A 9218-nucleotide genomic window follows, 5' to 3' on the forward strand; every position below is an offset into this window, starting at 1 on the left:
GAGCTCTTCGCCAGGTCGTGAATATCCAAGATGTGTATGCGGTATGGAGGGGTATGTGCTCAGTGCACCGCTCTTCCGGCCGTTTTGCAGACTTTCCAGACTGTGGAGCAGCTACTATTGTGTCAAGCAGGTCCTCAATTGGCATCACGAGGCAGAATGTACCCCGTACCAGTCATCCTTCATCCTGCCCAGGAAAAAACCTTGATAGTACCGGGAATCGAACCGAGGTCTCCGCATGGCAGCCATCTACACTGAGCACACGTCTATGGACGCAGACTCCAGAGCTTAAGATCACTGTCATTTAAGATAAACGTCGTTTCCAAACAATATAGGCACTTCATACCAATTCTTTAAATATATTTTTGTTAATAATTAATTCCTTAGACCAAAAGAACATATACTCTAACTTCAGCCAATACTTTGTAACTTTTTATTTTCTTTTCTTTTTTTTTTCAGAGTGACTCTTGTGAACGAGCGGCCGCTACCTCTCCCTATTGCCGGGGCTACAGATTGCCAGAAGATCGGGCAAGGCAAGAAGGGCGTCCTGTTGTAGTGGGCCGACCGGTGTTTGTGCAGGGGAACACTGTACAAGTTAGTGCTGTAGTAGCACGAATGTGGGCACAACACCAGGCCGATCTGCAGCTAGGAGAATTTATCCTAATATCTAATACTCTATGTAGTTATCCCGCCTGGAGGAGCCGGCTGTTTTTACCACAGCTCTGAGACAAGAGGTGTGTGTAGCATACAAGTATGGGCGTAAAGTCACCTTCTCGCCCATGGAGGCTGTAGACAGGATATAGATGAAGACAATGAATCTCCCCACTGACTTCGATGCCCTGCGTGACCTGGAAGGTTTTCGAGAGACGTAACGAACCATTTCATCTAGATGAAATTTATAATTAGTCAGTCCTGTCCAATGGAATAATCGCATTTAATTGCAGAAAAAACTTTCCGGAATCTTACGTAAACACGTATTTTCCATGACGATAGGAATGCAGCTAGGACAACTGAACACCCACAATAGCAGGCTGGTCATGCAGGAGCTTCGGAGAGTGGTGGAGGAGATGAGCCTTGATGTGCTCTGCCTACAGGAGCCGTACTCTCTTGCGGGGAAGATGGCATTTGCCGCCGTTAACTGGCAAGTAGTAAGTTACGGTGATGACCCGAAAGCCACCATCTTGGTAGTAAACTGAGCTCTGGGAATTACAGTGCTATGCACTGTCGCCTACAGTAGGTAGTACTCCTTGTGCTACAGGTTATTCTCAAGAATATTTTTATGTTTTGCAACCTCGCGTATATTCTGGCGCACTTGCGTTAGAGGTGTTTTTGAGTACTGGCTAGTCTGATTCGCAGTCACTTAACATGGCTCACATAGACTCTTCCTATACACAATTTACCCTTTTATAGGCCCTCCCAACCTCCCAGTTAATCCACGTCGATTTAAGGCTATAACATACCAGTAAGTTTGTACGTGGTGTCTCAGAAATGTTGCGGTAAACTGCGAGGGGTTGTAGGGCGTTAAAATTCATGGTGAAACCTCCAGCTCTCATTTGTTTTGCACAATTCGCTACTAGTTTAATTACTTGCTGTCGATGTGGACTTGATTCTTGACGAAAATTATCGTACACAGTTATTACTGTGAGAAATCTTGTGCGTACTATGGTGGACTTAAAAGAGCAAATTACTTTTCTAAAATTATGGTTGAAGTCTACTGCCGCTTATGCCAGCTAAGCCTGGTAACGGTCATTAACCAAAACTAGTACCGAATTGTGCAAAAAGGAAAAATGACAGTTGAAGGTTTCACAATAAAGTTTAACAATTATTTGGCGGCTGAATATCTCCACTGTAGACATGCATAAAAGATGTAGGGGTTTTCTTGATGAACAAATCGAAGATAGGAACCCGTGTCCAGAAACGTCATCCAGTGATGCTACACAACGTCGAAATTATAGGTGCCGACGCTGCCACTAGGCCATTCCTTCGGCAGCAATCGTGACTTTGTACGCTGACGGACCTTAAGCGGACCGTCTCGCTATGTTGTTTGTTATTCAATAATCGCGGCGAAGAAGATGAAGCTAGCTCCTGCGTAGACAGGCCTTGTCTCATACGAATGCGATGTTCTGGTGCCTTGGCTTCAGACGCCAGTTTCCATCTGTAGCTTATTTTTCTCCTGTGTACCGAAAAACACTGAAGACTTTAGAGGATTCCAAGAGGAAAAAAATTGCACATGGAAAAAAAAAACGTGAGTGAAACCGTCATCCACCAAGGCAAAAGAGCATCGCATTCACAGGAAAAAGGCCATGCAGTGTAACAACTAGCTCCATCTTCTCCATTGGTGACTGTGGCAATCAGTCGCGATCACTGGATAATAAACAACGTTGCGAGACGGTCCGCCTAAGGTCCGCCAGCGTACAAAGTCACGTTTGCTGCCGGAGGAATGGCCTTGTGGCTTGCACCGGCGCCTATAACTTCGAAGCTCTGTAGCGTCGTTGAATGGCATTTCTGGACATGGGTTTCTGTCCTCGATTATATCCTCTAGACGCCTCTATAAGCCCTCAAAGTTCGTCGCAATATTTCTGGGAACCCTGTAATTTACGGCACTAAAGCTCAGGACCCCTTAATAGCATTACGTGCAATGTCCGAAATAAATGCAGAGGGACTCGACGTTCTACTTTCCCAATATGTTGACTTAAGTAGTCGCTGTCGACTATCGGAGACTGTAACAGTGAAGCCATTAAGCAACCAATATCTTGTCAACTCCACGCTAAATAGTAGTGACCGGTTAGCAGCCATCCCAATCGAAACAGCCCCCTCGAGCCAGCACCCCATATGTGTACCACTCCTCAGAGCACTCTTGAGCATCAACAAATGTTGTCAAGACTGACGAGTCGCTTTACACGTTAGTGCGAGACGATGACTTCTGCTTAACATCATGGCATCGATCGGGACAAGCGCTGGAAATGGAGGAAACAAGCATTTGATGGAATGGGACCAGTAATCTGTCTATCGTCGTCTCCCACTGTGGAACCCATAGCACGATCATTTTTACGTCGACTGGCAACGCTGCGGGTGATGCAAATGTTTGCAGCAAGGCAATCCACCACCCTATTGCTACCAAAGTATCACGAATTGCTTTGTGGGGTATTCCAAGGATATGAAAGTCTTTGTGTGTCACCAATCCCCCTCCCAAAATCCGACCCTTCCTCCCACTCCACACTGCTGCCCCACACGTCACCCAGCTTCAGTCTCATTGAACGTAGTGAGCGAGGTGGGTGCACCTTTTTCCGGATAGGGAATGTCTTCATCAATAGTAAGCTGCTGTTCAGTGATGGGAGATCGACAATGTTTCCCAATGATTTCAGTGTCCGTGGAGTCTATGTCCCTGCGGTTCACTTTGATGTCGTTATCTGAAATTTGCTAAACAGATACCTCCAATTAAAAATTAAATGAAATATCGTGTGGCGTTGGTTGGCTTGCATCTTCCACTGGGTGGATTGAGACTCCTATTTGCGAAGTGTGTTCTGCCTCCTTGCACATTGGCCTCTTTGCTTGTGGATATGTGAGAGTTCCATCGCCGGCCGAAGTGGCCATGCGGTTAAAGGCGCGCAGTCTGGAACCGCAGGACCGCTACGGTCGCAGGTTCGAATCCTGCCTCGGGCATGGATGTTTGTGATGTCCTTAGGTTAGTTATGTTTAACTAGTTCTAAGTTCTAGGGTACTAATGACCTCAGCAGTTGAGTTCCATAGTACTCAGAGCCATTTGAACCATTTTTTGAAGAGTTCCGTCGTATTCGTTTTTGTGGAGAGTAGATGAGTGTAATGGATACGCGCACACTGAAGTGGCATGTGATCAGAGAAGTGAGAGTGTGAAACCTGGTGCCAGCACATATCCTACACCTCTCGAATGGCACTGCCCGCAGCTCGTACTCTAGTAGCCAGCGTTCCTGCCTCTGGATCACGGAGTCCCGGGTTCGATTCCCGGCCGGGTCGGGTATTTTCTCCGTCCAAGGACTGGGTGTTTGTGTTGTCCTCATCATCATTCGGGTAATGGAAAGACTGGAACTTGTATGCGCTCTGAAGACCACGATGTTGAGCGCCCCACAAACCAACATTATAATCATCGAATGGCACCACGGTGGCCGTCCCGCTTAACGTCGCCATGCGACGGACGGATCATCGTCAACAGTCTCACATACCCTCGCTTTGTAAGACACTGCATATAGGGTTGGAATGTAATCCGTGACACTGGCGCAAAGACTGGTGATCAGGAACTTTTGTGCCACCCCATCTCCTCCCGTTGCCGGCCAAATACTGGCAGTGAAAATTTTATCCGCCACCAGATTTACCTGCAAGCTGCACAGGAGTGGGTTAGCCACCTCGATTACGGAGGCAGGTGGTATCTCTAATTCAGTTACAAGAGAGACGAAATCTCTCCATTTGCGTCTGCGCAACAGAATTCAATCATCCAATTGCATACAAAAATCTATGTCACGAACCGTAAGAGGGAAGCACTTTTGGTTTTGAGCAGTGCATAGAATTAAGTGCTGAAAGCAAAATGTCTTCCAAGAATGTGTTGCGGAAAAAACGTATGCACTGAGCGCGCCTCACGTCTCCGAGTACATGTATTGCGTCAGCCTCCGGAGTTCTCGTCCGAAGCAGAATTCATTTCCCGGAAATTTCTAATTATGTGCGTAAAGGTTCCATGTGGTACTCTACCTTCACAAGGTGACTGCTGCTGCAAACACTTTCTTAATTAATATCATGACGCCCAGTTTTATGCTTTAGAGGTCAGAGATGCCAGAACGGATCGTATGGAGTGAAACTCACTATGGCTTTCATTTCAAAAAGATCTTCTCATTAAGAGAAATCAACTCTACAACAGTAGACGGATCAGAGAAAAAAATTAATATGTAATTTTTTATGTTACGCGTATTTGCAGGATGCTTGTATAACGACTAAGACAACGAGTATGACATAATAAGACCGAAATATCTCGCCTTCCAGAATGCTTGTGTAACGACTAGGACAACGTCTGATAGAGGATGACATAATAAGGCCAAAATATCTCGCTTTCCAAACAAAAGTATCCTCAGAGTTAGAGATGGATTAAGTCTTTCTTTTTACAGAACCACTCCTTTTAAGATAGTTCTTGTTGAACTACATAGTTCATTTTTGTTGTTAAAGTACCAATAAATAAGAGCACTTAGAAAAACCTTGAAACTAATAAATTAGAAGCAAAATCTTATTGCCTACAAAAACTGAATGACCTTTAGGAACAAACCCAGTGCTCGTATTTCTAATAACGTCTTTTTTACGTGTATTCTTTTTGTTAGGATGGGCTGAGTGCTTTCACTTTTAACCCAAGCTTTTATTCGGGAACCGGGGTAGTGGGAACCAGCAAGATTAGATTATTTTCATTGTCATCAAGAGAGCTTATCGGTTTTTTTCTTATCTGATAGTATCCGGAAAAAGGAAAAACTCATTCTTGTTTAACAGTTCACAAAAATTCGTTCTTAATATGGGAAAGAAATATTTAGAGAGAGGGTAAATAAAGTGCAAAAACCAAAAAAAAATTGTAGTAAGTGTAAAAAATGTTCAAAGGATGAGAGAATCTGAAATGAACTAAGTGAACTAACGGAAAGGTTTCGATCTTACGATCAGAAGCAGTTCGCACAGTTCACCGTTATGTGTTCAGAACTACCAACACTCGGGTCCTGGCAGTGAGTGTACTCAATATAAACGGAGTGGAGATCCACGCATGCTCCTTCTAACTTCCAGTAAGTGGGGGAAGTGAGGAGTAAAGAACGATAGTTCACTAAAAGAAATACCACTGGGAACAGTTCCTTTTCCAGTATAGTTCATTTTAACTAGTTCACTCATGAACAACAGATCCCTATTCAGAATTACAAATTTTATGAATTTCGGAGTATATGGCTTACAGTATGAATTGTGCAAATTACTCGCGTACACCTTGGTAGGCGTTGAAAAGGGGTACGATAAAGTCTGGAAAGGCAAATTAATAACGAAACTAAATGCGATGACAATTATCCATGACCACTGCATGAAAACTTTTGACAGTTTCTTACTAGACAGACGATTATTCGTAAAACTGAACGACTAACGTTCCAGCATTAAATTACATGAAAGCATACCGGAAGGCTCGGTACTATCGTCCACTCCTTCCATCTTATAAGCTAACTACTAACGTGTCATCACTCACGTAGTGACATCACATTTTGCCGATGATACTACATTCCTTACGAGCGGCAGAAGGGTCAATGCGACCATCATATGACTGCAGAGACCGTTAACACTGACATACCAACGGGCAGACGAAAATCTAGTTGAGCTGAACTCAGGTGAAGCAAAAGCGGTAACGTTTATACGTCGAAAATCAAACCTAAGAGATCGACACACTATCCACTATTCGGAAATAACCTGGACTGACCAAGTAAGATAAAAATTGTTATTCAAAATACACATGCAGACAAAAAAGAGAAAAATGTACAAGATTACTACATAAATTATTTTCACACCTACCTCACTCACAGATAAACACTCGAACAACACTTGGGCCGTATAAAAGCACACTCCCTCCATCTGTAGAACACGGCTGTTCAACGCGGGTGACAGACAGCACAACAAACATCACAATTGTCAGAGTAATTCAAAAAGATGTGTTAGACTAATTTTAAAAGCCCCGAAATGGGTACAAACAATAGGTTTCCATCATGCATTAGACGTGCAAAAGTACAAACGATGTAGGAAGTGATAAAAAAAAGCGCTCAAGAAAACTTCTTCAGAAAGTCCGAAAGCCACCTGGACTATACTGGTACAGTTGCGCCCTTACGATGGTATAAAATACAAATCCCGAGAACTAACATAGACGTCCCCCAGAAATAGAACGTCAAGAGAGAGAAAAACATAAGAGTAGGTCTACAGAACCAACTGAGTCCAAAGCCTTGCTAATGTTTTCCGTCGAAATAAAGTTATTATTCAACTAACCACACAAGAAGTCCATCCATCAAAGATGGACAAAAAATATGTATAAGGCAGGGATGAATAGTACATTAACATTATGTGGGGATCTAATCATCAGGGGCAATATAGACATGTTGGTGACAGTAGTGCTTATTAGAAGAGCGATTTCTGTGAAATTAGGCGTCATTTGGTCAACGGCCTTGCCGCAGTGGTAACACCGGTTCCCGTCAGATCACCGAAGTTAAGCGCTGTCGGGTTGTGCTAGCACTTGGATGGGTGACCATCCGGTCTGCCGAGCGCTGTTGGCAAGCGGGATGCACTCAGCCCATGTGAGACAAACCGAGAAGCTAACTGATTGAGAAGTAGCGGTTCCGGTCACGTAAACTGCCACATGGCCGGGAGAGCGGTGTGCTGACCACATGCCCCTCCATATCCGCATCTAGTGACGCCTGTGAGCTGAGGATGACACGGCGGCCAGTCGGTACCGTTCGGCCTGCCACGGCCTGTTCGGGCGGAGAGAGGAGAGGCGTCATTTTCCCTCTGAAACTGTAGCAAAGTATTTGCGAATGCAGCTGATTACAGTAGAATAGCAGAGATATTAGTGAACAATGAAGATTAACATCTTTCTCACAGCGTGTGCGAATGGATGAGCTGAAAAGTACCTTCCTGGAAAAGTAAGGAATCGTCGTTAAATCCGTACGACGGACGGATTACGAGTTCATCAGCGAACCCAGTGTCTTTCCGATGCCTAGCTGATGCTGCTTCCTGCTCTTCCTCAATGAGACGTCTTCGGACGGCAGTGTAGGAGGAGAATGTATTTAACACACGCGACCGTTGATGTCACCGCCCGAAAGCCGCCGTCTCTATTTCCGCCGCAAGTAGTTCGTGAGCCTGGGCGGATCTCTTCCAGACCTCCTATTAAGAACAAAACCTTGACGACGTCGAATCCGTTGTGTGCATGCTAAGACTCGCTTTTGTAAGAAAATGAAACACCTACAGCCGCCCTTATGATCTTACTTATTGTGTAGCTACCAGTATCGGCGCTTCAATGAGTCATCTTCACGCCGTAGTTGATGCTGAAGATGTCATCACGATTCACATATACGCTGCATCAGTGGCCAACGTAACTGGTTTACGCACACCGCAGTTGGTGGTTGGAGTGCTGACACCACAGTTACTGTCTGTGCAAACCAGTTATGTTGGTCACTGACGCCGTGTATGTATGGATCGTGATAACAGCTTCAGCAACAGCTACGGCCTGAAGATGATTCACTGAAGCACCAAAACTGGTAGCTGCACAGTAAATAAGATGATAATGACGGCTGTAGGCGTCTCATGTTCTTACAATAGTAAACAGCCGTGGTCCCCAACACCTCCAGTCAAAAGGATGGACATACAAAACCTAAGACTCGCTGTCGTTCGACCTCGGACGCCCGTAGGAAGTTATTTCAAATGGCTCTGAGCACTATGCGACATAACTTCTGAGGTCATCAGTCGCCGAGAACTTACAAGGGAACCTCCCCATCACACCCCCCCTCAGATTTAGTTATAAGTTGGCACAGTGGATAGGCCTTGAAAAACTGAACACATATCAATTGAGAAAACAGGAAGAAGTTGTGTGGAACTGTGAAAAAATAAGCAAAATATACAAACTGAGTAGTTCATGGGAAGATAGGCAATATCAAGAACATTGAGAACGCAGGAGCTCCATGGTCTCGTGGTAATGTGAGCAGCTGCGGAACGCAAGGTCCTTGGTTCAAATCTTCCATCGTGCGAAAATTTTTATTTTTATTTTCAGTTTATGTGACAAACTATTATGTTTTCATCACTTTTTTGGGAGTAATTATCACATCCACAAGAAAACCTAAATCGGGCAAGGTAGAAGAATCTTTTTACCCACTCGCCAAGTGTACAAGTTAGGTGGGTCGACAACATATTCCTGTCATGTGACGCACATGCTGTCGCCAGTGTCGTATAGAATATATCAGATGTGTTTTCCTGTGGAGGAATCGGTTGACGTATGACCTTGCGATCAAATGTTTTCGGTTCCCATTGGAGAAGCACGTCCTTTCGTCTACTAATCGCACGGTTTTGCGATGCGGTCGCAACACACAGACACTAAACTTATTACAGTGAACAGAGACGTCAATGAACGAACGGACAGATAATAACTATGCAAACATAAAGAAAGTAAAATTTTCACTCGAGGGAAGACTTGAACCAAGGACCTCTCGTTC

General features: G+C 44.5%; 1 pseudogene; it reads left to right on the top strand.

Moving 5' to 3' along the window:
* The first annotated feature begins 7171 nt into the window (after positions 1-7171).
* Positions 7172-7289, top strand: LOC126203130 (5S ribosomal RNA; annotated as a pseudogene).
* Positions 7290-9218: the final 1929 nt, after the last annotated feature.

This window comes from Schistocerca nitens, chromosome 1 (assembly GCF_023898315.1).
Source record: "Schistocerca nitens isolate TAMUIC-IGC-003100 chromosome 1, iqSchNite1.1, whole genome shotgun sequence".
NCBI lineage: Eukaryota > Metazoa > Arthropoda > Insecta > Orthoptera > Acrididae > Schistocerca > Schistocerca nitens.